The 13,574-nt window shown below is 35.9% G+C and overlaps 1 protein-coding gene across 3 annotated transcripts in view; it reads left to right on the top strand.

Moving 5' to 3' along the window:
* Window positions 1-13,574, top strand: part of ELP3 (elongator acetyltransferase complex subunit 3) — a 147,207-nt gene that overhangs the window by 25,563 nt on the left and 108,070 nt on the right. The window lies entirely within an intron of this gene.

Here is a 13,574-nt window from a genome sequence, read left to right as displayed (position 1 = left end):
CCCCACAAGCCCTATAAAAGCTTGCCACAGTGCTTTTCAGTCTACAGTTTAGGTCCCCTGAATCATATGAGCTAGGCCTACTGAAGAGCTGCATAATGAATTTTTAGGATGCACCTGGTTTGACATTTTCATCCATTGAAGCTTTAAAAATTTCTCTTTATTCTTGGTGTAAAGGTTAGCTTTATTTCTGATGCCTAGTGGTATTTGTAAATTATCTGTTATTGGGGTGAAAATGGAGTTTTATATTACAACTAGCTAGCTTCAGAGCACAATATGTTTGTAGAAAAAGCCCTTTGGAGAAGAAAGCTTCTCTCTGTAAATGTTCTAGGCAAAGATAGCATTGTTTTCTTTCTGTTCTTCAATTTACCTCAAGAGGGCAACAGACTCTACTTTCAGATTAAAATTTATATATAATTTGAGTCATCATTGCAACAAATCTCATGAATGGCTCTTGGGAAGTAAGAAAGTACAATCTGGGAGCCGTAAAACCCTGCCAAGCCATACTGGACGGGTTTTGCTCTTTTCTCCTAGTCTCTGTGCTTTTATGAGATAATCTAAAAAAACAAAACAAAAAAGCCGATTTGTGGCATCTTATTTGCTTTGCTGAGATAAATGTTTATTATAATAGAGTTGGTATTTGTTTTTGAGGGAAACGTCATATAATTTGAGGAAACAGTAGCCTGGTTTGTGCTATAGCACTTAGAGCAGCGGTTCTCAGCCTGTGGGTCGCGACCCCTTTGGGGGTCGAACGACCCTTTCACAGGGGTTGCCTAAGACCATGGGAAAACACATATATAATTACATATTGTTTTTGTGATTAATCACTATGCTTTAATTATGTTCAATTTGTGACAGTGAAATTGGGGGTCACCACAACATGAGGAACTGTATTAAAGGGTCGCGGCATTAGGAAGGTTGAGAACCACTGACTTAGAGATACAGAAAACTATTTTCAGATCTTAACATCTTTGTGAAATGAGGAGCAGCCCAGAGATACTGTGGTTTGGACATAACGTGTTTTCTTCAACATTTTTGGATGCGATATTTATCTCGTTCTCTGTGTTATCTTGCCCAGAGCATATTCCTGAAAACTGGTTGGGTTACCCAGGGTAGCTGACCTCTCAGGTGGAAAGTGATGAACTTCATATTTCTTTTACTATTCCTTGATATTAATTCTTTTTGCTTGCTAACTATACAGATGTAATAGTTTCATTAGCTTAGCGGAGATTTTTAGTTCAAAGATTAATTTTAAATTCAGTTAAAAATTACATATTGTGATAGATGAGTCAACAATGTTTACGGTTAAAAGTCTGTTCAAATTAGGGTTAGCTTGTGTGTCCCTGTTTTGTTATGTGTCTGATCTGATTAAGTTTTGTTTCTTATCTGAAAGATTAAAAGTTAGAGTAAGAAAAAGCCCTATAAAGGTGAACCTATTTATTATTGAAGGCAAGCTAGTAGCAAAAAGTATGCTATATCCTTGCAGTTGGAAAAATCGGAAAGCTGAGTGAATAGGAAGTTCAAGGACAAAGCAGGTAAGGTTTCTGTGCAGGCTCATTAAATCAAGCAAAGTGATAATCACTGATTTCTGTCAGCCAGACGGAGACTCTGCAATCATCTCCAGAGAGCAACAATTGCTGGTGACTATCGTCCTCTAAAAGTCACAGCTCTGGAGATGAAAAGGACCTGCAGTGGGATCTGAGTCATGCATTCACCAAAACGCAAATTTTGCCGAATAACTCAGAATAACTTTTTAAAATAGTTTTATTCCTTTTTAATCAGCTGTGCCCAGAAGCAGTTTTACATTCAATCTTTAATGCTCCTTGGCCGTTTTCACAAGATGCAGTTTAAAAGGGTAGTTACCCATCAAGAAGTGGGTGAGTCAGACCTCCCTGTAGAATTTTTAATTCCTTTCCAGTCCTTCCTCCCACCCCCTCCCACCCCAATCAATGACTTTGAATCCTTCAACTATGTCCTGCGTTTATTAGAAAAGCTAAAGTGCTAGGAAATGCTGGGTACCAGGCCTAAATGATAATTCCATAGACTTGCAGAGTTATGAAGGAAGCAAAAGCCCCCTAAGAATGTCCGAAAGTGACTGCTGCCTTGCTGCCCTGGGCCGTGTTTCTGGCTGACGTAGAACCTCCTGCGTTTCTGGGCTTTGGCTCTCATACTTCCCCACCCCTCACTTGATATATTGACCACTTTTACTTCCTCCTTTGCTCAACCTGATTTGTATAGATGCCGACCTGGATCCTTATCATTGGCAGCCCAACCTAGGATACAATCTTAGTCATCTTAAAAAGATACGTTAGTTGTTTTTGTTTCACCATTTTATTGCAAACAAATAAAAATTGCATTTTCCAGTGAACACCACATACTAGTACATATGGTGGTGTTCTACAGTATTTGTTTAGCTTATCACATATTTATTCAACTATCCATTCTATTCATCCATCTGTTCTCCACCCCCCCCCCTTTTTTTGAGTTGCATTTCAAAGTAAGTTGCAGACTTCAGTACACTTCTCCCCAAATACATCATCGTGACCATCATTAACTAGTTTGCTGTTTGTGGTGTCTTTTGTATTTAGTATACATACAATGAAATGCAAAGATCTTAAGTGTATCATTTGATGAGCGCTAGCAAGTACAGAAGATACTGGTGCAGCAAAAACCCTTTTAAAATAGACCATTGCCATCATCCCAGAAAGTTTCCTTGTACTCCTTCCCAGTAAATTCCCCTCTGTACCTCCCAGAGGCAGCCATTGTTCTCTTTTTTTCCCCCCTCCTGTAAATTTGCTTTGCCTATTCTAGGACTTTATATAAAGTAGAACCATACAGCATACACCTCAGATATACTGTAGGTTTGGTTCCAGACCACCACAATGAAATGAAGAATATTGTAAGAAAGGGAGTCACATACATCTTATTTCCCTGTGCATATAAAAGTTATGCTTATACTATACTGTAATCAATTAAATATGCAACAGCATTATGTCTAAAAAAACAATGTACATACCTTAAGTAAAAATACTGACCATCATCTGAGTCTGTTGGAAAAGTGGTGCCAATAGACTTGCTCAAATCAGGGTTACCACAAACCTTCAATTTGCAAAAAATACGGTATCTGTGAAATACAATTCAGTGAAGGGCAATAAAAGGAAGTATGCCTGTGTAAGGCTTTGTTCGTTGCACACAAGATTTAGAGGTTCATCAACATTGTTGAATATTTCAGTAGTTGTTACCTTTTGAGTGCTGAGTAGTATTCCATTGTCTGCATAGAGGTCAGTTGGTTTATTCGTTCTGTTGTTGGACACTGGGCTGTTTACAGCTTGTGGCTATTGTGAATAAAATTTCAATAAACATACTCGTAAGTCTTGTGAATATATGCATTGGATGATAACTAGACGTCGAATTGTTACATCATATGTTTAGTTTTATAAGAAACTGCCAGACGTTTTCCCAAAGTGGTTGTACCATTAGTACTCCTACCAGTAATATATGAGCATTCAATTGTTCCACATCCTCACCAACATATGCTGTTGTCAATCTTTAATTAGCCATTCTAGTGGGTGTGCGGTGGTGTCTCATTGTGCTTTTAATTTGCATTTTTCTGACTAATGATGTTGAGCACATTATTATATGCTTATGTTTCTGTATATTTTCTTTGTGAAGTGTCTTTTAAAATTTTCCTATTTTTTAGTCAGCTGTTATATATACCCCGAGTAGCAGTCTTTTGTCAGATCTCCATTTTGCAAATAGAAAACCCAATTTGTGCCTTGTCTATTCATTATGTTAATGATAATCTTTGAGCAGAAACTTTTTATTTTGATGAAATCTAATTTAACAGTTTTTCTTCCACAGTTATTGCTTTCTGTATCGTCTCTAATAAACCTTTGCCTATCCCCAGGGCAAGAAAATACTCTCTTGTTTTCTTCTAGTTTTTGTATTTAGCGTTCATTTAGGCTTATGATCCATCTTGAAATAGTTTTTATGTGTAGTGTGAGGTAGGGGCCCATGCTTCTTTTCCCCTATGTAGAGATCTAATTGTTTCAGTATCACTTACTTAAAAACTTTCCTTTCCCACAGATTGTATTGGCACCTTTGTCAAAACTCAGTTGACTGTATAAATGGAAACTGGGCTCTTCTGTTCCACTGGTCTATTTGTCAATCCTTTTGACAGTTACCACACTGTCTTGATTACTGCAGCTTTATCGTGTATTTTAAAGTCAAATAGTATAAATCTTCTCTGTCATTGTTATTCAAGATTGTTTTGGATATGCTAAGTCCTTGGTATTTCCATGTAAAAATTTAGAATTAGCTTGTCCGTTTCATTTAATTAGCTTGCTGTTTGTGGTGTCTTTTGTATTTAGTATACATACAATGAAATGCAAAAATCTTAAGTGTATCATTTGATGAGTTCTAGCAAGTACAGAGCTTTTTGTGTGTGTGTGCTTAAATAAACTTTAATTACACAAATGATTATTTTTGCTAAACCCAGTCCTCTTTCTCCCCTGGAGGTATTCAGTTGCATCACCGTCATAAAGACAGAATAAGATGGAGCCACAGGATCAAACAGAAATAATGTATTCACATAGATGCTCATCCCACCAGGTTTTCCTCAACCGCTAATACTGCTTTAGGTTAAGTGTATTCTGCTGCCAAGGTTGCAGTGGGAGGGTGAAGGTTTGGATCTGAGCAGGCTCCCAAATGTGCAAGCCCTCAGGTCTCTCTCCTCCCTCTGGAAGTTCCAGCTGTAGCAGAAATGAAGATTGAACTTCTCAAGAATAAAGTTTCCAGCATGAATGCCCTTGATATCCCCCAAGGGTCTCTTTCCCTTTGGTAGTGGCTGTAACTGGCCCATGAGTACAAGGGATTGTCCAGGTGTCGGAGGTATATGCAGGTTAAGGCAGATGGACTCATGGTGAGGATAGCTGCAGTTGTGTGGGGCTGAGAGTCCAGCTTTGAGGTACTGAGGAAGGAGGGCTCTGTTCTCACTCTGACAGACAGTAAAGCATTTCCCGAGGGAGCCAGAAAATGTGATGAGATTGGGATTGTGTTAAAACTTAGAACAACTTGGAGAAAATTGACAGTTTAACAATACTGAGTCTTCCAACCTGAGAACATAGTCCATCTCTTCATTTACTTAGATTTTATTTAATTTCTCTTAGCATTAGTCAGTATAGAGATATTATAAGCCTTTTGTTAAATTTATTCCAAAATATGTTTGTTGATGCTATGGAAAGTGAAAAATTTTTTAAAAATTGTTTGCAACTAGTATAGTTGTTCCTCAGTATCCATGGGGGGATTGGTTTCAGGACCCCCCTGCAGATACCAAAATCCACAGATGCTCAATACCTTATATAAATGGCATGATGTTTGCATATGATCTATGCACATTTCCCCATATACTTTAAATCACCTTTCCTGTATACTTATAATACCTAGTACAGTGTAAATTCTATATAAACAGTTGTTAAGGGGATAATGACAAGGGAAAAAGTTTGTATGTGTTTAGTACAGACACATCCAGCAATCACCGTAGGCCTAACTACATAGTACATGTCAACAATAACCTAACTTTAAGATTTTTTTTTCAAATATTTTTCATTCACGGTTGAGTCTGCACAAGTGGAACCTATGGATACAGAGGGCCAACTGTTTATGGATATGCAGTTGATTTTTGTATATTAACCTCATATTATATGATCTTATGAAATTCACTACCTAGTTCTAAAAGTTGTTTCTGTAAATCTAAGATTTTCTTCTTAAACAATCATGTAATCTGCAAATGTAGTGTGTTTTCCTTTTGGATTTGCCTGCTTTTCTTTTTCTTGCCTTATTGCAGTGGCTATAACATTCAGGACAGTGTTAAAGAGAAGTGGTAAGAGTGGGCCTCTTTGTCTTTTCACAATAAAACAGGGAAAACTTATTATTTTAGTATTAAGTGCAGTGTTACTTGAGTTTTTTTGTAGATTCCTTATTAGATTGAAGAAAGGTTTTTATCATTAACTCATTTGTCTAATGATTTCACTGCATCATCTATTTAAATGATCATATGATTTTTCTGCATCTATTTAAATACTCACATGATTTTCCTTTATTCTGAAATGTAGATAACTTTGGTTGATTTTTTAAAATATTAAACTAATCTTGTATTCCTAGGATAAACCCTGTTTGGTCATAATGTATCCTCCTTTTTATATATCACTGGGTTCACTCTGTAAAGCATTTTGTGTCCATGTTCATGAGAGATAAGTGGTCTGTAATAACTCTTATTTGTAATTTCTTTGTCAGGTTTTGGTATAAGTGTTATGCCAGCCCCATAAAACAAACTTGGGGGTATCTTCTTTATTTTCTGAAAAGTTCCATGTAAGATGAATGTTATGTCTTCATTAATGTCTGTAAAAACTCGCCAGTAAAACTATCCAAGGCTGGAATTTTCTTTATGGGAGGGCTTTAGATGATTAATTCAGTGCCTCTAATAGATTTAGGGCAGTGGTTCTCAACCTTGGCTGCACATTAGAATCACCTGGGAATCTTTTTAAAATCCTGATTTCAGGGCCTCATCCTCCGGAAATTCTGTTGCTTTGTTATGTATTGGGTGAGGCCACAACATTAGTAACAAAGAAACAGAATTTCCGGAGGATGAGGCCCAGAAATCAGGATTTTAAAAAGATTCCCAGGTGATTCTAATGTGCAGCCAAGGTTGAGGACCACTGATTTAGGGATACTCAAATTACCTGTTTCATCTGTATCTCCTTTTGGTAAGTTACATTTTTCAGGGAATTTGCTTCATTCAAGTTGTCAAACTTTTTGGTATTAAGTTGTCCATAATATTATTTATTATGCTATCAATGTCTGTAGGATGGTTGTGATCACCCCTCTTAAAATCCTGATATTGGTAATCTATAGTCTCGCTCTTTTTTCTTGATTAGTTAGAGGTTTATCAATTTTGTTTTTCTTTTTAGAGAATTAATTTTGTTTTTGTTTATGTCCTTTACTTCATTGTTTTCTGCTTTTATTTTTATCTTCTACTTTCTTGGGGTTTACTTTGCTCTTTATTGACTTAAAGTGTAGAAGCTTGGCCATCATTATAGACCTTTTTTTCTTCACTAATATAAGTCTTTAAAGCTTTAAGTTTTCCTCTAAGCACTGTTTTAGTTGAATCCCACACATTTTGATGTTGTATTTTAATTATTCAATTCAAAACATTGTTTAAATTTCCAAATACATGCATTTTTCTTGATATCTCATTGTTACTGATTTCTAATTTAATTCCATTTTGGTCAGATAGGGTCTATTCTGTATTTCAGTTTTTTAAAGTTTTTTTATTATAACTTATTTTGTGGCATACATGGTGTCTCTTGGTAATAAACATACTATATGTGTATTTGCAAGAATGTCTGTTCTGCAGTTGTGGGATATAATGGAATATAAGTCAGTTAAGTCAAGGTGATTGACCATATTGTTCAAATTATCTTTGGGTTTTTTGTTTTGTTTTGTTTTCTGTCTAGTTCTATCAGTTGCTAAGAGAGGGATATTAAATATTCAACAATGGCTGAAGAATTGTTCGCTTCTCCAGCAGTTATATTATGACCATTTATTTTGAAGATCTGTTTTTAGGTGCAAATACACTTAGGATTGCTGTTTTCCTGATGTCTGAACTTTATATCATTATGAGAGTACCTTTCTATCATGTGAAATGTTCTTTAGTCCTGAAGTTTTCTTTATTTGATGTTAACTTAGCCATTACACCATTCATGTGCTTACCGTTTTCCCTATGTATTATTTTTTCCATCCATACACTTGTCCCCATATATGTCTCTATAATGAGAGTGGGTTTCTTGGGACAGCATCTATAGTATGTGGGTCTTCTTGTTGTTTTTTAATCCATTTTTACAATGTCTGCCTTTTAGTTGTCTAAGTTTACTATAATTATTGATAAAATTTCATTTTCATTTACCAATTTAATCATCCCCTCTCTTTGGTTTTCCATAGCCAAGAATAACAGTTTTAATGAATACTGTTATTGTCTAATTTTGCATAATGCTTTTTTCTATATCCCTTAAGGAAATGTCTTCTTGAGAGAGAAGATTCCTTAAGGGATCTAGTACGATGACTTAAGAATACAACGTGCAGCCCTGATTGGTTTGGCTCAGTGGATAGAGGGTCGGCCTGCGGACTGAAGGGTCCCAGTTTCGATTCCAGTCAAGGGCATGTACCTCGGTTTCGGGCACATTCCCAGTGGGGGGTGTGCAGGAGGCAGCTGATCGATGTTTCTCTCTTGTCGATGTTTCAAACTCTCTATCCCTCTCCCTTTCTCTCTGTAAAAAGTCAATAAAATATATATATTTTTAAAAAGAATACAAGGTGTTGTTAAATGAGTGAAGTGTGAAGAACTGTGCATTAAGAATCAAGAGACTTAGGTTCCACATTTACTTTTGTTGTAGCTTACAATACAACCTGATTTAAGCCACTTATTTATTCTGTGCTTGTTTCTCCATCTATAAAAGTGGGAAGTGGAACTAGATTATCTCTAAAATTACTTCTTTCTCTGACATTCTGTGATTTGAAGATTTGTATTGGAATGAGAATTTCTATCTAAAATATATGTTCACAAGTTATGATTCATCTAGCAGTCACTTTCTGACAATGAAGAATTTCTATAATGCATTTTTATATATAGCCCTTACATTTGAATGTGAATATAATAGTAAAAGAATGTGTAATAACTGTGATTTTTTCCTTTCTAATAATAGGTTCTTCAGATGTCTTTAGGAGTATAAAATTGTAGTATTCTTGTCAACTATTGAAAAAATCAAAACTCAGAATGTTATGGGTTGTTTTTCATAAATGTTAAACCTTGTCAACTAGCATGAAAGAGGGAGCAGGGGCCCCTGATTAGTCCTTAAGCTACATTGCCACCAATTTGGTTTTTCATAGGTAGTACTCATTTAAAAATCAAAATTCTGTTTCTTTCTATTTCTACAGTTTGTGTTGGGCAGAACCCTGTTATTTTATAGACCCTCTTGGCATAACTATCAATATCCAGGAAGCAAACTTGACTACCATCTCAAAAAAAGAGGTGGGGAGATAGTTATTTTTTAATCCTCTTAAGACACCATTTAGCTCAATCATTCTTGTGTATAATATCACTAGCACAGCATTATCCAGAACATACAATTTTGAGATATTTTCCAGATACGATTGATTATATAAAACAAATGTGTTCTTTGGTGCTACTTCTTAGGAAGTACACCGATAACTCCAGATGTTATTGAGCAGTTCAAACAAATCTTTGGCTGGCCAAAGAAGTTAACAAAATCTGCTTACTCATTCTGGGACTGTAGATGCAGGGAAGAGTTTGTACATTGTGACTAATGAAAATTAATATTTCACTTACTATCTACTTTAATGTTATTATTACTTCCTGTAGTTTTTTATTATTTAATTTAATAACGGTAAATAATATTTGTCATTATTATATATTTTGCAGTTTGGTTTGAGCAGATTGAGTTTGAGGTAGAGAGATGTCCACGTAGGAAACTTTCCACAAGCCTTTCATGAATGTGGGCCTGGAGCTGCATTGAGGATTCACACAGGATGGGACTGAGGCACATCCGACTTCTTTTATGACAGAGGATTTTAAGGAGGTCTGCGGCATATTGATAGTAATGAGAAATGCTCTTTGATGCCACAGCCTTCTTGAGTGAATCAAAGCACAGTTTCCAGATGATTATAAAGAGACTTAATATTCAATGTGCTGTATTTCCTCATGTCCCTTAGAGCAAGGACAGAGGAAAATCACTTTTAGAGGCCACTTTCTTCCTTTCTGAAATAGAAGTATGCTTCCCAAGAAATAATCTATATCCATTTATATCTCTGCCACTTCTAGCTTTGTTCTTGGGCCTTGGTTTTATCTGGGTGTCTTATCCCTGCAGCTAGATTGTTAAGCATGTCTGGGATAAGAACTGTTGTATGTTTACTTCCTGTAGCATATCTGACCTAGTAGGTATCTTCTAGGGTTGATTGTTTGAAAGATGAAAGGTAAGCAGTGGAATGATCTAGATCAGCGGTTCTCAACCTGTGGGTCGAGACCCCTTTGGGGGTCAAACTACCCTTTCACAGGGGTCGCCTAAGACCATCAGAAAACACATATATAATTACATATTTTTGTGATTAGTCACTATGCTTTAATTATGTTCAATTTGTAACAATGAAATTGGGGGTCACCACAACATGAGGAACTGTAATAAAGGATCGCGGCATTAGGAAGGTTGAGAACCACTGATCTAGATGCTGCTCTGGGAGTGAAGAGAGACCTCCTTTATCCTCAGTTATGGCTAATTCATGTGTTCATTCTTCATATTTGTATTTTTTATATTGAAGGAGTGTTTTTGGTGCTGAAGCCTTTAAGCAGTTACCTTTAAATGTGTTGGAGCTTATACTGCCTTCCAGGAACTTCCTGTCACAGTGGGAAGACAGGGGTATCCACAGATAGCGAGGCAAGCTGTACTTAGTATGGACAAAGTGCTTTAGGAATGGGAGCACATGGTTGTCACTGAGAGGTGGTGGGAAGGTGTCAAGAGAGGGGACATGTGTTTGTCCTTTTTGAAGGTTGGGTAGCTTTTGATTTTTGTTTGCTTTTAAATTTACAGGTTATTGTCCAATCTTCACCCCTTTCCCCAAAATCCCCTTGTTAAAAATGTTATCAACATAAATTATTGGTTTAAGTTATGCTTCGCGGAGAACAGCATCTTTTATAGTTGGTGCCCCTCCTATGGCATACAGAAAAGTGTAGGATGCAGTATAGCCAGGGTAGAGGCTTTTGAGATCCTGTACTAACCCAAAAAGAGCAGTAAAATTGGAATCAGGAGACCTGTGTACAAGTCCTGACTTTGTCTCTTAGAAAACCCTGTCTCTTATGGTCAGGGTTGGAAAATATTTGGCACATTTCCTAAATGCCCAAGAACTTAAGAAGCGTGTGGCTCCTGGAAGGTGTGGGAGTTGAACTAGGTCCTTAAAGATAGCCATACATTGATGACTGTCTAAATGATATCGAGGATTATAATAGGCCATAAGATGTCAATTCAAATATTTTACTTAGATAAGACAAAAAGTTTATGCACATATTTGCATATTAATGAACAATCATATTAATATGTCCACATCTCTGTTAAATGAAGAGGCAGATTCAGTGATATGTAGGACTAAATATAACGTTAACAAAACATTCTAATAAAAATACAGCAATCTTATAGGAAAAAATACCTTATACTTTGTTCTTTAGGAAAATATTCCATTGTTTTTACATTCAAATTTGTTAAGAATTTCTGCTTGTTGCTTTTCAAATGCAAATAAAATTTTGAAAAGAAGATAGTAGTAAAAGCCTTTTATAAATAAAATAATTGGCTTTTTAAAACTTGAATTATTTTTTATTTCTCCATTTCTGCTCCTGCAAAGGGTAATGATATTTCTCCCCAGAAGGAAGACATTTTGAAACGGAGTTAGATTATTGTTTGAGAATAAGATTTGCCTCTACGTCCTATGCTGTGTTCTGTTTATGAAGAAACCTTATCATCCCTGCAGCAGTTTCCTCTATACGTCTTGGTTGGGCCTTTAACAAGCTGTGCAATAGAAGATTAGCTAGTGAATTTTCTCTGTCTTCTAGACAAATTCCATTTGTGCTATTGCCTACCTTCTAGTTTTTTCCCAGTGGTGCAGGCTACTCTTGTGCTATGAGCTTGCTAACTTCATGGTATCCTTTAAGTAATACTGTAGGCTTTATTAAAATATGGATTAATAGGAAGGTTATGATATGATTTTGGAATGTCTGATTCTGAGATGTTCTCATTTACTTAATTAAATATGCTCTGAGTTTTTCTGCTTTTTGTTTCTTAAAGTATCCTTCATGCAGTTTTCTTTCTCCATATGTGTTTGTTTTAATTTTAAAAAATAATTTTCCCCCCCAAACAGTAACTGATATTTAAAGAAGATGAGTTACATTTATCGTATGGCATTACATACCGTTGTTACTGCAGGCCTTGGTACCCGTCTATTTGTGAGGCCTGGTGCTTTCTGATTAGATTGTTTCAGAAAAGTCAAATGATTTAGTATTCTTTCTTAGACTATTTTATAAAATCTGAGCCCTTTTTTGTCTTACGATTCTTGGACTAGTTGTTTGACTTTAGTCTTATCGCTCATATAATTCTATACAGAAGAACCTTATAGAATACAGTAATAAACAGTACAAAAGAATTTGACTGTCTATAATGAAAGACTTCAGAATCATTCTTCCAGTTCTGTGGTTCTTAACTTTCTTAATAGTTATTACTAATATTAACTTTAAATAAGTTTTTATTGACAATAAAGGAGTAGTCTTAAAGGATGGAAATTTTATGATTTTTTACTTTTCAAGGAAGAGCTATGAACTTCTTTGGAAAGGAGGAAATTAAATTTAATGGCAAAAAAAGAGGCTTGTCTAACCCTCCCCAAAGAATCGAGAAAGTTAAGAAAGGGTGCGTCATGAAGAATTATTGGATTCTAGGACATTTAGAGAAGTTGAAAAGGAAATCTGATGTCTAATGAATTGTTTGAGCACTGTGATAAAATGAAATATAGAGCCTTGACCAGGCGGCTCAGTTGGTTGAGAGGTTCGATTCCCCATCATGGCACATACCTAGGTTGCGTGTTCGATCCCCGGGTGGGGTGGGTGCGAGAGGGCAACCGATTGAGATCTCTCTCTGCCTCCTCTACCCCACCTCGCCCCTCTTCTCTCTCTAAAATCAATTAAAAAACAATAGCATATCCTTGGGCGAGGATTAAAAAAAAGAAAAGAAATATAGAGCAAAGATTTTGAAGTCAGATAGACCCAACTTCAAATCCTGACTTGAATTTTGTGAGCTGTGTACCCATGAACAAAGTATTTAATCTCTTTGATTTTCAGTTTCTTCATCTGTAAAACTGATAATAAGACAAGCTTCATAGAGCTGATGGGATCATTTGATATGTATGGAGTATATATAGCATAGTGCTTGGCCACAATGGTCTCTGAATATTAGTTTCTATTCCTACATCAATAGCTCCCTTACCAGGTCATTTTTACTTATCTGAGTTTTGGCCAGCACTGCGGCCATTAACTCGGGCATCTTGCATCTAAAGTGGTACTCACTACTCTGGTATGTGATTTTAACAGAAGAGAAAAGAAGATTCTTAATTTTGTAAATCATTCGCTAAGATTAATTGGCTTGGCAGAAAGACTTTTCTTATATGTAGAAGATATTTCCCCAAAATTATTCCTACGATCATTATACATAACTTCCTTCCCTTCTTTAATTTAACATGACAAAAATATAGAGTGTGAAATAAGTAATACAGGTGGTTTTCATTTATGAAAAATCGTTGCTAAGAATTGAAAAATAGAGTTTTGACCATTGAAATCACTGCTTTCAAGGAGAATATGGTTGTAGCATACTGCAAAAGAATGATAATGATGACAACATCACTGTATGCTAGTTCAGTCACGTCAATTCTAGGAGGCATAGGTACTATTATCCTCATTTTGCAGATAATGATAC

Source organism: Myotis myotis, unplaced genomic scaffold, assembly GCF_014108235.1.
Source record: "Myotis myotis isolate mMyoMyo1 unplaced genomic scaffold, mMyoMyo1.p scaffold_m19_p_6, whole genome shotgun sequence".
Classification (NCBI taxonomy): Eukaryota; Metazoa; Chordata; class Mammalia; order Chiroptera; family Vespertilionidae; genus Myotis; species Myotis myotis.
This window is presented reverse-complemented; position numbering and strand designations above follow the sequence as displayed.